Below are 16,194 nucleotides of genomic sequence, written 5' to 3' on the forward strand. Positions count from 1 at the left end.
GAAACAGCGAAATTCGATTGATACACGTATAAACGTTTACCATTTTTCTCTTGCATTCAATCAGTCTCTTCTTCAATGATGAGTTTTGTATCTATTGATATTCATTTCTATAATGCCCTTATTTCTTCTAAAGTTGCATGTGATTATATTGACATAATACCATAATATTATTTAATATATGTTTTTTTTTCTCTTACTTGGATTTGCAGATTTAACTGGCATTTTTTTCATAACATTTGAAAAACAAAAGGGGTGATATTTTATAATACATTCTTTAACGCTGATGATTGATTATTGGCTAATCGTTAAACCATTTCCTATTTATATGATATAACGTACGGGATTCTTTTGGTAATTACATCTGTATTTAATAATTCGTATCCCTGTAGTGGTGGTTGTAAATTATTCAATCCATAAATTTCTCCCCATTTTGAAACAAGAAAGCCAAGATGGCCCTACATCGCTCATCTGACCAATAATTAACTTCAGGTCAAACGATTTCAAAAATCTCAAAAGAAGGTCAGCTGATATGAAATTTAATTACTGTAACCTTAAATATGCGTGAGACAACTCAACTCAATATGGATAATATAGGTACAAATTATATTAAATTCCATCCATAGATAAAGAAGTAATACTTCCAAATGATTGCAAATGACAAACAACCTTTGACCTTTTGTGAACTTGACCCTTATTTTGCGCGAGACAACTTAACTCAACATGGAAATATTTGTGCCAAGTTATATTAAAATCCATCCAATGTATATAGAAGTAAAACTTGCAAATAAATATTTCATTTTGTTATCTGACATTTGACCCCTAAGTGTGACCTTCACCTTTACCACATACACCTGAATTTTTCGCGCGAACTCGCTCTTGCTATTGAGAACATTTTAACCCTAGTTATATTAAAATCCCTACATGCATGTGGATCTTACGCTTTGTTTATGGCTTTTGCGATGAACCCTTAGTGTGATCTTTGAGCGTCGGACTTGGGTTTTGTGTGCGACACACCACCGTATCATGGTGAACATTTGTACCAGCTTATTTTATAATCCTTCAAAAAATGAGCATGATATAGACTTGACAAATTCGGCCGGAAGCACGGACGGACGCACGCACGCATATACAGCGAACTATACGCCAAACGTGGTGACTCAGTTGAGCTCACCGCATGCGGTGAAAATGTTCAAACAGCCACCGGCGGAAGATATTGTTGCTATGAATGAATCAGAATAAAATGTATGCAGTAATTCTATATGTTGTTTTCCGTTTTATATTTTTATATAGTGTTAGTTATATAAGTCATTAAAAGTTAGTTACACTAAAGATGTTTTCACAAGTATGATTTAAACTTTCAAAACTATTTTGAAGAATTATCTATTTCTTTGTTCCTAATAATAAAGATGGGTTATTTATGTGGTTTGGCAGAAAATTTTACTTATCTAATACATTGCACTTTGTATCCTCGGTCAAATTTGATCACCTTTGTTTACCTTAATTTCAACAACTTAGGTCTGAAACTCAAGATGAAAAACAATTTATGCATCAGCAGTGAAACATCAACAATAACGATGTAAATAAAATAATTTAATCGAATAGGGTAACACTTGATAGTGCTGATTTACGACAATTGTGACAATTAAACTTAAAAATGTTCTTCATTAAATCACTGAAATCAGCCACATACATGGTGCACGTAAAAACAAACGTTGGCATTTCGACAGTACTTTACATATACACTCTGCTATTTTCTACATAATTTTGATGAATTGCATGTTTTACAAATCATTTTCACCATAATAAAATATATAAATGCGTTGTATCATATTTCTGAATTTTACTTTATGTTTTAATGTGTTACCGGAAACAACTAGTGAGACTTGAGCCCACATATGTACTTTCCCAATCTTTCACAAGCACACGGAGCATTTCATTGCCCTTTTTTCTAACAGTTTTGTACATTTTGACGTGGGGACGCTACTTTTGCCTATTTTAGGTTAAAACACGTACAATTGTGTGCAAAACGGAACCTTAATGCACCAGCATTTTATCATATGCTTAGACTTGTACCAACACAACCATAATTAGGAATTTATGAACATTTTCATTGCCTTTTTATAAGAGAAATTTCAATTTAGAACAACCCCTTTCTTACGTTGACATCAGAGAAATGCTTTGCGCTTTCTTTTAGTGTTTAAATCAATATGATTAACTCGATAGCAAGATATTTCCGGGGCTTTACCGACAGCCGGTGTTTGATTTTTTAACTTGCATATTAGATAAACCTGTCTGATATGCAAGAAACAAACTTTATAATACTTCACGTGTGTAACGTCGCTTTTCATTGGATAGTCATAAAAGTTATATAGCTTTATATACACGGATGCTGTCAATTTATGAAAAAAATATTTTTTTTTTCAATAAAAAAGATGCTCGCTGTATTATTAATTCGTTATGAAAATTTTTGCGGGTTATATGGCCGTATATAATCGGTTGCAACAAAACCTTAGCTTAGCCGTTCGGTAACATACGCCCATATTACCTTTCGAAAAACAGTCATCTAACCTGTCAAAAAATTTTATAACTAATATTGTAGTACTGCACGATTACCCAATGGAAATCGACGTAACAAACGTGCGGTATAATAATGACATATAGACAAAATTAAAGATGTTCGGCATATATTCTTGATGTTAGAATATGATAAACATTTCAAGCAAAAAAACTTAGGGGTAACCGATCTCATTTTCTGCACATAAATTTCACAGATGACTTATACATACGTCTGAAAATCTTTTTCTTTTGTTATGTTTTTTCAGTATAAGTTCCCTTGTTCAATAATTCAAGACTGAACCCTAAGCAGCCTTGTACTGCACAGTCCGAGTTAAACCTGGAAATATTAAGACTGTTGTTTTTTTATTCCTCATATTATGTTTCTTTTTAACCAAATGTAAGATTTATAATATATATATATATATATATATATATATATATATATATATATATATATATATATATATATATATATATATATATATATATATATATAGGTTTGTGAAAAAAATTTGCATCTACAAAATACCTTTCAAAAACACTGGATCCCAAGAAGGATACAAGAACGTGAAAAAAAAACAATAAATTTGGAGAAAATAAACGTTCATACAGTGCTAAAGTATAAATACCCAAGTACTTTCGGCGTATTATGCCTTCATCAGGGGTGTATTACATGTATAATGTGCGCACACAATCGAGCACAAAATCTCAATACGTGTGTACTGTATAGTATCAAAAATTGAACTGAAACACAGTCGCTAGAAAGGTGATAAAATTACATCGATTATGAATAGACCGTTATTGAATGGTCATTGTGTAGTACTTTACAAAAGAGAATATAGCCTGCGGTCAATATGGCATAAACTCGGTTAAATATATCTATAAAACTGTGTTTAAAAGAAAAAATATATATAAACTTAAAAAAAAATAAAATAAAACTTCACATATAAGGGCGTTTTGTGTTTTTATTACTATAAGTATGATGTAAGAAAATGCAAGTTACAAACAGTATGATGTTATATGAAGTGGAAATTTACGATAAGGTGAAAGTAAAAACGAAGCTCTCAGGCAAGGGAAAAATAGCTCTCCCCGACACCGCCTGGTGACTAAAGTTAGGTTTTAAAGTTTGTCAAGAATGGGCGAGAAAAAGTGTGTAAATTAGTCTCCTTTATTGATTCCTGATGGCTCTAGCGTATTCAGTCGGCGAATCCAGTATGTCTCGCGTGATTTCCGTGTAATATCTGACCACTAACACAACTGTGTTATGTTCAATACAACAGAGGGACACATCTTTAAAACTGTGTCCCTCAAGGTGAAAATGTTCAGCAACTGGGGATCTGTTAAATTTTCGCGTTTTCCAGTCAGAGCGGTGTAAGTTCATTCGTTTATTTAATGGAAGTTTGGTTTCACCGACATATTGTTTGTTACACACTTTGCAAGAAATAAGATAAATAACGTTAGCCGTTTTACAAAATTCATTATGTCTTTGAGAGATGTTGTAACAGATCGTGGTTAAATTATTAGGCATATGGAATACCATTATTATACGATTGCATGTCCTGAGGACTTTCAAATCTATTTCCATTTTTACATATACATGTACATATATATTTATAAGGAGGATTAGGTATATACACTATTTACAAGTGACATTCCCAGTTTCACTACACTATAGTCTAGTTTAATTAGGATCATTACGCTGTATCAGACATTCATGCTTATTTTATAGGCGGGACTTAGTATGCTAAGTGTTCTATCCCATGATTCAAATAATCGAATAAATATTGTTCAGTAGATCTATACAATAAATATTTTAATTATACAATATATATTTTCAAATATAGAACATACATATAGAACATTATCGCACTCAAATATTTTTATGATGAACATATATTCAGAATGATTGAATACATATTATGGTTTAAAATTAGAGTTATACAATATAAATATTGGATATACAACAAAAATTTAATTTATTGAATATTGCAACGTTAACATGCCATAACTGTGATTGACGTATCGTTGTTTACTTTTGCAAGATACATGCCGAAGGCCAACTCTTTTTTTAAATCGTCTGTGTCTGTATCGTGAATATCTTTGAAATATCAAATTGCTCGTAAATTTCGTAAAGGCGCTGATAACAATATTCAAGGTGTCTTATTTCTGATTGTTACGAGGACGCGTATAAAACAGTTGAGCACTAATAAAATATATACTAGGGTCCGTTCAAATCGGCATTTTCTTAAAGACTTTAAGGTACATCCATCATGTTGATGTTTGATTTTGAATGTAACCACATACCTCCAGTTATTAGTTTAAACAGTGTTACTAAATCGTGAGCTTCATGTATCATTTTAAATTTATCTAAGACAGTAATTGTGTGAAATCTAAACGTTTTAAAACGGACTGATTTTTTCAAATTGTTTTTCATTTTTGAAAACTCAATGTCTCTATTCTTTAAGATAAGTTGCATTTCTTATTATGTCTACTCATTAACAGAGATTATAATATTAGAACAAGTCTGATCAATGATTTTCAACAGTTTCAAACTATCAAAACATACACACTGTAGGCATATATACCTTGGTTCATAAAAAATACATGACAACTGATAATAAATCTTCTGTACCATATGAAACTGCGCATTCATTATTAATGTGCGAGGGACGGTCAGAAACTATCCGGACTTTTGACTCGTTCTCGAAAGCCATTAAACATTAAAAAAAAAATCTTTCCACTCTTTTTAAAAATATTCTCCAACTACGTCAACGTACTTTTGCCACCTTCGTGGAAGCTTTTGTATTCCCGCTCGGCGCTGTGAACCATGACGTAGACCTATGTTTTATGTACTGTGTAACAGCAGATATCAAAGCCACCCTGGTCTTATATTTCTTTGGGGGGGGGGGGCAAGGTCTGCGCTATAAGGAGGGTGAGACAACAATTGCCATTTGTATGAGTTGATAATCTCCACTTAAGCTGCGGCGGTATGGGAGGGGGCGTTGTCGTGAAGAAGGAGGACATTTTTCTGTGATTACCTGGGACGCATTTGCTTCCTCTTTTCTCTGAGATTTTTCAGAATCACTTCAGAATAGTACTTGGCGGTGACAGTTTGATCTTTTGGCATTAAATGAGTAAGTATCATTCCTCGTGAATCCCAAAAGGTAACAAGCATGACTTTGCCAGCCGAAGGAGACAGCTTAAACTTTTTAGGTGGTGGGGAACCAGCTCGTTTCCACTGATTTGATTTTCAATTTTTGAATTTGACTTTATTAATTTTAAAAAAGTTTATAATCATACCATATTGTAGTGACACATGAAGATCTAAAAGATAATTAAATGCTTTTATGTCCGTTTATCCACAACAGTGTCCAGAAAAACAGGAATATTTGGAAAAAATAACGCGCGCAGAAAAAAAAACAACAACATTGTTTTTCATGATGTTCAATTCTTACGCAGGAAGCTAATTACAATGAATCTCTTTAAGATTTTCACTCTATTATAGGAACGAATGTGCACCTAAAGACAAACAAATGCATTTTAGTTACCTCTGTCCGTTTACCTATGATAATATATGTCGAACTTTACAAACAAGGTTTGTGTTTTTCATGGTTGTCAATATTAACAGGTTTTGTTGTTAAAACAACGACATTGTGGGGAAAATATTAAATCTCTATAGCATCAGTAGAATAAAGCGAACAGATATGCACTCAGATTGGGATATGAATTCAATTACAGTAAATGTAAATTAATGCACTTTGGCAGACATAAAGAAATAAATATAAATTTTGCAAGTGCTTTCCTTAGTCCGGTGAACTTTGTTACTTACGTCGGAATTGAACTACATAAATCGCAGAAGTGTTCAAGTGCTATGGAGCGTATTTCCGAAAAATTTTCCTTAGTGAAAAAAGTAATATTTCCAACTGCTTTTACGTACCAGGACTATGGAATTATTTGACAGATACTGATATATTTAAGATAGAAATGTTGTTCCGGTAAGCTGTCAAATGCATTCAACACCTTCCAAGGAGAACTCGAAATGATATGGCCCTTAGCATGCTTGGATGGTTACCTGCTATTTCAGAAATTAACAAACGAAAGCTAAATTTCCTGCAGAAACGATGTCTTAAACTTTATTGACCAGAGAAATATTTAACGTCTGTAGAATTCTCAGAAAAATATAACCTTGTCCATATAATTGAATTCCTACTTACAAACAGTAATCTTTCCTAACAAGTTACAATAGAAACGAACAGTTTTTAACGCTATATGCAAATATCATACACATCATTGGTCAGAAAATATAACAGCGATCATGATTTTGTGAACTTCCAAGTTTTACATACTGATGAAAGCCTATCAATATTATTGAGAAATTTCGACTCTATAAATTCAATAAAACATGCATTATGTACTTCTAAAGTTGTTGTTGAATCACAGCAGTGATGTAAAAACATGCAAAAATGTAGGTCTCAAACAAGTGACCTAAATCTCCACGAAATCTAAAATTGTATTTCACATAAAAAAACTCAAACACCTTTCCTTAATCGTGTTGAAAGACATTATAGTCGTGAACCACTTTCTGAATGGACATGACAGCACTTCAATGACATAACATGTTAAGGCAGCATTGCCAAATTAACATAGCTTATATTTCGTTTGATACTGGGTTGAATACTGATAACCATTATAAGTTACAAAATAATGATGATATCCTACAGATGTCTGTCCACCAACTCTATCTGTAACGTTTCACTGGTTAAAATTGTTAAATAATCCTTTGTTGCATGCTTTAATCGTCTGCATGTTACAGTTTGACACAAAATTATTCACACGACAATTACTTCAGTTGAAAACGGATGTTTATTTTTTGACTATTTAAGAAAAAGGTATTTGATACGCGAAAAAAAAACTCTAGGGTGCAAAGAACTAAATTTCATTAGAGCCATAGTTACTTTGGTGATGCCCTAGGCCCTATCGTCGAAAGACTGAATCGAGAGAAAAATGGCGGCCATTTTATTAAGAAAATAGACCACTTGACCAGATTTTATACTATTAATTTAAAAAATACTGTTACTTATATAACAGTACAAAATTTTAAGTCACGTGGTACACTTGCATTAACAGTAAGAATAACTCCCAGAGTCCTATGGGAAATTAACATTACGAAAAAAGTGAGAGGTAATAATATAAAATTTTAAAGAAAGTATATAATCGTGAATCGAATATTACCTTAAAATTGAAACTTTAAATAAATACCGTTACGCCATGATGTACAACCTGTATTATTTGTTGTTGTTGTTTTTAAGAGTCAAAGGGTAATTGAATATCTAAAGTGGATACAATTACAATGGGTAGTTTAACATAATTATACAAACAATAGCAATATATGAATTGGATAAAAAAATGATGATAAATTTGATAATATGATAATATGATGAAATATATCATTTTTCAGTAGAGCATTTTATTTTCTCTAGATACGTGATATCGGATTACGTGTCTCACACTTGCTAACATCCTTTAATTAAAGACTAATTCACTATAAATAGCCAAATAAAAATACATTATCATCCCTTCAAAAATTAAACTGTGCATTTATAGATTTCAAACAGGTATTTGATACGGTGTGGAGAAATTGGTTATTGGTGAAAATGTTTAATAGTAAAATCAATGGAAAATGCCTTATATAAGGAACATCTGCATATTTTCCATGCTTAAATAGCGATAGAATAGGTGGAAATTTATAACCTTTACAGTTCTTAATATTTTTAAATGATTTAGAAACTATTTGGAAGCAAGCGGCCTACATGGTATTGAATGCAAAGTTAATCATATGCATATATCAATTCTTTTTAAACTTTCTATTATTCTTTATGCTGATGATACTGTCCTAATGAGTAATGATAGTAATGATCTTCACAAAAGCTTAAACATTTTTAATAATACTATGACACTGAAATTGATAGTAAATAACCTAAAAACTAAGGTTTTGTTTTTTCGTACAAAAAGCAATAGTTTTAAGAAGTACTTTTAAATTCGAAGGAATCAATCTAAAAATTACAAATTAAATATAAATCTCTGGGAGAATATTTATCTAGAACAACAGGTTTTCGACAGGCAAATATTACACTGCAGAAAAATCTAATAAGGCTATGTTCTCAATTCTGAAAAATAAAGGAAACCTTGATTTACCATATGACCTACAAATTGATCTTTTCAATGAAATGATCAAACGAATTCTATTATATGGACATAACATTCAGGGAGTAGGAAATATTGACACTGTGGAAGGATACAACTAAAATTTTATAAACTTCTTTTCAATTAAAAAAATCAACACCCTAACATATGCAATGAGGTGAATCAAGATACATAAATTACATCAAGAAAAATATAATACCAGAGCAAGTTAAAATATATATATAGTAATAAGTTGTCAAATCAAATGTATTGCATCAGCTTTAGTCTTCAAGAACAAGGGCAACTTAATTTAAAATTGATATATTTTGTAAAACAAATTATTTGTAAAAATGGATACAGTATTATTTGGACTGATAAAAATATAAATGGTAAAACGGCTTGCTATGTCATTCAAACAGAAATTATATGATCAATATATAGAGTCTCGGAATAAAATAACTAATAAATCTACTAGCAGCGTTAACTACAGAATATTTAAACCTAACTTAATCATCAGTGAATATCTCCACATTTTACCACATAGTTTAAGTAGAATATTTCAGGCCTTCAAAACTAGAAATAAAGATGGAATAGTGCCCCAATTAATGACTTGAGATGTTTTCAACTATGTGCTGAATGTAATTACTTCAACCAACGAGACAAGACAAAACACACATAAAGATTTTATAACCAACATCCAAACATCCCAAAGTTGAATTAGCTTTTTAACAATGATAATGATATGCACGAATTAATAAAATTACAAATATACATGGATATGGCAGTTTTTTGGAAATATTTACAAGACAAGCTAAGCGTTGCTATGATAAATTTAAAACTAGCAACAACTATACTAAGAAAGACTGATACAAAAAGTATATACGGATATATCAATAAACAAGACGGCCATGATGGCCCTAGATCGCTCACCTGACTTATGAAACTCATCCAAATAATTGCCTAGACAAGCATTCTGACCAAGTCTCATGACAGGTGAGTCAAAAATGTGACCACTACAGTGTTAACAAGGATTATCCATATTTGAGCAGTGCGACCTAGTTTTTTACCCAGGTGACACATATTCAAACTTGACCTAGAAATCATCAAAACAAACTTTCAGACCAATTTCCATGATACTTGGATCAAAACAGTAGCAACTAGAGTGTTAACAAGATTTTTCTAATTTTATCTCCAGTGACCTAGTTTCACATGCGATTTCAAACTCATCCAAGCAATTACCTAGACAAGCATCCTGACCAAGTTAATTGAGTCGAAAATGTGACCTCTATAATGTTAAAAAGGTTTTTCCATATTTTGGCGGTGTGACCTAGTTTTTCATCCAAGATGACCCATGTTCGATCTTGACTTAGAAAATATCAAAACAAACTTTCAGACCAATGAACAGAATATTTGGATCACAACAGTAGCCACTAGTGCTAACAAGACTTTTCTATTTTTAGCTCCTGTGACCTAAGTTTTTCATCCGAGATGTCCCATGTTCGATTTATTCTCAGCAATGACCTAGACAAGTTTCTGACCAAGTTTGATGACAATTGAGTCAAAATTGTGACAACTAGAGTGTTAACAAGGTTTTATTATTTTTAGCTCCTGTGACCTAGTTTTTCATCCGAGATGACCTATGTTTGAACTCATCCGAGCTTTCACCTAGACAAGCATCTTGACCAAGTTTAATGATGACTGATGCAAAAATGTGACCGCTAGAGTGTTAACAAGGTTTTTCTAGTTTTAGCTCCAGTGACCTACTTTTTCATACGAGATGACGCATGTTCAAACTCATCCGAGCTATCACCTAGACAAGGATCTTTACCAAGTTTGATGATGATTGGTGCAAACATGTGACCGCTAGAGTGTGAACAAGGTTTTTCAATTTTTAGCTCCGGTGACCTACTTTTTCATCCGAGATGACCCATGTTCGAACTCATCCGAGCTATCATTTAGACAAGCATCTTGACCAAGTTTGATGATGATTGATGCAAAAATGTGACCGCTAGAGTGTTAACAAGGTGTTTCTATTTTTAGCTCTTGTGACCTAGTTTCTCATCCGAGATGACCCATGTTCGAACTCATCCGAGCTATCAACTAGATAAGCATCCTGACCAAGTTTGATAATGATTGAGGCAAAAATGTGACCGCTAGAGTGTTAACAACTTAATGTGAACGGACGACAGACAATCATCGATCCTAAAAGCTCACCCTGAGCATGCTCAGGTGAGCTAAAAAATCAAAACCCGTCCATGACTTCATCCCCTGTTCCTGCCATTAAATAGCTTTTAATAATTGTATTTGATTAAAAAAGTTTAAGTCGCATGGCAAACCAAATGATAAATATTTAAAATTGTATTTGTGTGTCAATGTCTACAAGAAATGTTACATTAAATAACTCTTGATATTTCTTTCATGTCTCATGTCAGAATAATGGCATCAATACTAAAGAAAAATCCCCCCTTTATTTCGTTTAATAACTGTTTTTGTTGTTTTGTTTTTGGTTGTTCTTCTTTATCAAAATGATAAACATTACATGTGCAATAAACTCACCTATCTTCCAATTATGTGCCTGACATTCTGTAATCCTCTAAAACTTATTAATGTTTGACAATGTAGATCCATACTGAATAATACAAAAATTGTAATTGTAATTCTTCTACCCATTAAATGTAAACACAAGCGCCTGCTCTAATAACACACTTTTATCTCGCTAGACAAAAAGGAAATGACCCGTATCAATCTTATACATGACGTAATTTTTAACGGCAGATATTGACCAATCAGTGATTGGAAACACAGGTAAACTATGGAGTCCAACAAGGGCTTCTTTTTCTGTTGTCCGATTCCATCTTCATATAGATATTTTTGCAGAATTAACTATGGATTTTAAATCTAGATCAAACTACCTCTGACACTTATATTTGTATACCTAGATCTAGAAAGTATCCAATATTACTCTTTTCTGTATAGTTTGTTATAAATATTTTTCTTATGTTATTGATAGCGCACTATATCATATAATGTAATCTTGTGATTTAATTTGTCCTCTGGAATAAATGCATGCCGTTCATCATTATGACTCTTTATGTTTTATTTATATAATGTTGTTGCTCTTGTATTTGTTTTTATACAAACTGAGCTGATACCAATAAATGAAACGGAAAAGAAACGGTATACTCTATTAAACAGACGATTAGCATGCACTACGATTTGCACATGCGCGAGGATTATACATAATTTGTGTCATGTATAAGTTGAACAGGATTAATTGTATTAATTGAACAAGTAATAGCATTTCCAAAAATGCTTGGAATCGCCATTCAGCCATGAATATAAAAATATTATTTCATTTCTTGCTTAATGCTTTAGTGTATGTGGTCAACACATAAAGCCAACAAAAATACTCGATTTACTCTACCATTCCGTTCTTGTCAAAATATGTTGACGCGCTCAGTTACATTCTGCTAATGTAGGAGATACTCAGTATTGCCCATGAGAAAAAAAATGCCAGGTTGAAATGTTGCAAATACTATGCGTTGATAACTGTTAACTTCGGATATACATGGAATTGCCTCGAAACGTACGTTGCATAGCGTTTCAAAAATAAAAAAAAAAGCGTTTGTCATTGTTTTTTTGTTATTCATTTACAAGAAACAACATACTGATATAGTGGTTACTTAATTTGACCTTTAAAGTACCTTGTATCTTATGGAAATATCTTAAATCTTTTTTTGTTATTATGGTAATCTGTTGAACAAAGAAAGAAACAAAATAAAAGGTGCTGTTATTTTAATACACACACAATATCAAAAGCAGCAGCAGCAATAACAACAACAACAACATAATTATAATAATAATAAAACAAACAAAGAAAGGACATATTTTATTTTATTTTACAGCTAAAAAACGTCCTGATTTTTCTATTGTAAAGGTCATTTATAAGTATGTGCTACTTATTCGTTAGAAATAAAGTACCTGCTTAAAAGTGTTAAAATCAATTGTGGAATTAAATTGTTATCAAAATTTGTGAAGACAGATATTTGTTTCCGGTCAAAAGGTATAACTGTGATTTTTCATGCAATTGCTTTTACAAAAAAAGATATATTTCTTTTACTTAAATAACAATTGCCAACAATAATCATTTTTTGTTTCGTTAGTTGAGTTGAACATATCTATGAAAAAGTACACGTCAAATAAGAATCGATATATGTGATCATATACATGATATACATGGTAAGATTTATTGCCGGGGGACAGCACGCTGTGCTCGGTTTAACGCGAGCTGAACAGAATGAGATGTGTCATCCTTGTCATATAGACTGAAATAAGTCAGTGCAAGAAAGCAAATTCTATTAAAACATTTTCAATTATGGTACATGTGATATATGTATTTATATATTTTGCAAACTGTTTTACAAATGTAGCTGGATAATAATAATGAATGAAAATGTATTACATTTTGGGAACACACGAACAATGGGCAAAAATGCTTCTCTTAATGTTGCGCAAATTTGATGCAGAATTCTCCTGGAAAAGATGGGACAGAAAATATGTTTGTATGAAAGATAAGTATTTCAATTCGCCATCATTTCATGGAAAAATACAACAGCTTTCAGAACATCTTCACTTTAAAAGCCTATGAAAACTTGTGTTAGGAAAAATGTTATTTGCATTTTTTACGGCAAGATTTTTTCCAAATAGCTCTTTACGAGTATGTCCGGATTGTTGAATAGTTCACTGCTAAAATTTACTTGCTCTCTTTTGCGATGTCCCTTAAGACTTGTATCACTGGACCATGGATCCGCTACCAATCAGATAGTTTTGACCGTCTCAGAGTTTGTACATTCTCACGTGATCACGCGCTGACTTTGGCGACTGGTCAATAAATAGATTCTTGACCTCACCTATCAATAAAGTTAAAAAAACTAAATACTTGTGTTTTAAAGTTCTTAGAAGGAAATAACTTTTTTATGATTTTCATTCACTTGTTATTATAAGCTCTGCAACTATGTAAATATTTCAATGAATATTCTAATTATTTAAAGTTACAGTAAAAACTCTGAAAACCGGACCCTCTGAAAACTGGAATCCTCTTAAAACCGAGCAATTGTAAAAGTCCCGTATTTTCTCCTTATATGTTCATTGAATAAAATCCTCTGAATTCCAGAATCTCTGAATTCCGAATACCGGTCATATTCTATGATTGCTATGCTTAACATGCATGCACACTCCTCGGAAAACCGGACAGCAATTTTAAGTGTCAACTTTCTGTGTATCTTAGTATAGATTAAAACATAATCTCAACTAATGACATGTTCAACTGCCAGTTAGTGATCACCTTTTTTTTATCAATCCAGGTGTGAAAACACTTATCAGTGTGTGTTAATTTCTTATTGTCGATTAAACGATAGCTCTTACACCATATTTGTGTCCTTCCCTGTATACTAAGGTATTGATTTTTCAAAATATTTAAAAATTCATATATTAAAATTGGTTAAATGAATTCCTGTTGTGCAATAAAAAATTTCCCTTGAAGTTATTTTTATCTTTGGATTTTTTATTCATATGCTAAAAATATTTATACTAAATTCGATTAATAACATATTTCAAAAACAAATAAAAGAATTTGAGACAATGTGTTGTTTTAAATTCTAATTTTCAGAATTAATTCAAAGATTTGCATGATAAAATTAAGACTTTATTTCAAAAAGAAATTGAAATATGACTTATATGAAAGGGGTTGAAAGTAGATACAAAATGACTGAACAAAAGTCATTTTTCAAAAACGTCAAATTATCAATAAAATATAAAAAACCTCTGAAAAACCCGGAATCCTCTGAAAACCGGACTTTTGATCAAGTCCGGACAGGGTCCGGTTTTCAGAGTATTCAAACGCTAGATCTGCAAATTCAACAATAAATTTATCAAAGAAATATTAGTAAAATGAAACACGGAATTTAAAGATATATCATGTTACCCCTTGACCACTAAGTGTGACCTTGACATTGGAGTTAGGGGTTCAGGTGTTGTGCTTGACAAATCGTCTTATTGATATTACTATTTGTGCTAAGTATTTTCAAAATCCCTTGAACTATTAAGAAATTATAGATCGGACAAAAAATATACCCTATAAAAGACTATGTCACTAAGTCGAGGGGTGAAAGCGAAAAGGTTTTAACTCACTTTTTTTACAAAATTCACTTTTTTATATATTTGTAACATAAACACCCATAAACATCTTATGTCAAAATGTATTAGATTTAGTTTACTTATAACAGGGTAAAATGAAAAATTGTCCAAAGGTCCTAAGTGAAATTAATCTTTTTTTTAAAAAAGCCAAAAGGTTCTAACTGCAAATGTCAGTTAGAACCTTTTCGCTTTTATTGAGTATAAAATGTACAAGAATAAATAAAAACAGCTAAAATGCATTAAAATAAGTGAGATCAAAGCAATTTTGAAAGCTAAACCTTTTATTGTATATTATTAAATAATATCACATAACAAATTCATTGGTTTCAGAGAAGATGCCTTGATTTTTGAATAAACCTTAAGTACTTAGAACTGTTTTGCAGTTAACTCCACTCATGAAAATGACCAATTTTTTAAAAGGGAAACAGTTCTAAGTGTACAAGCGCCAGTAATGATCACACACTATCTTAAAGGGTTTTAAGTGCCTTTGAGAAACTGGGTGATGATATTGAAGGTAGGGCTATAGATGACGGTAAGAAATCTGATAATGTTACTGAAAGTGACCCTTTAGCTGGTTGTAATAAATCCAAGACATTATTGAAGAAGAATCTTTAAGATGTGGTCTCACATCCTGGCAGAGCCTTGGTAGACGTCCGGGGACGATCTAGGAACAACCAAGGTACATTCATAACTATGCCTGCAATGTCCGGGATGATCGGGGAGCATGTGGCACTCCACCCCGGATGGAGTAAAATATTTAATATCATCGGGGTGATCTGGGAAGGTATAGTTTTGCCGGTTCATCTATAGCCCTTCCGAGAACGACCGGGTTTTACCATGGAAGTACTGTAGCTCTGCTGACACAAACTGGAGATGATCCGCAGTATGATATAGCCGGTAGAGCTACAAAAGAGTCCCGGAGAATGCCTGCAGAGCCCCGGTGCATGCCGGCAGAGTCCTTGTGAAAGCCAGCAGAGCCCCGGAGGATAACAATGGTCCATGTGGCCCCGGCAAAGCCCGGTTCATTTCAAAAGAATTACGGCAATTTGCAATGATGCACTTGATTGTAATAAAACCCTTCCCCGTTTCCCTTCGGTCCAGTCTTGCATAAGGATTATTCAGAAAATCATCATGAATTACTTATTAAATAGGAGAAAAAATCATTTAGAATTATATTAATGAAAATTATGTATCAACGTCATCATTTTTGCACATTTTCAATCCACTGGGGTTCTATCGAGGCTCTGCCGAAATCGTCCT

This window comes from Ruditapes philippinarum, unplaced genomic scaffold (genome assembly GCF_026571515.1).
Source record: "Ruditapes philippinarum isolate M1 unplaced genomic scaffold, ASM2657151v2 ctg3099_1_1_1_1, whole genome shotgun sequence".
Classification (NCBI taxonomy): domain Eukaryota; kingdom Metazoa; phylum Mollusca; class Bivalvia; order Venerida; family Veneridae; genus Ruditapes; species Ruditapes philippinarum.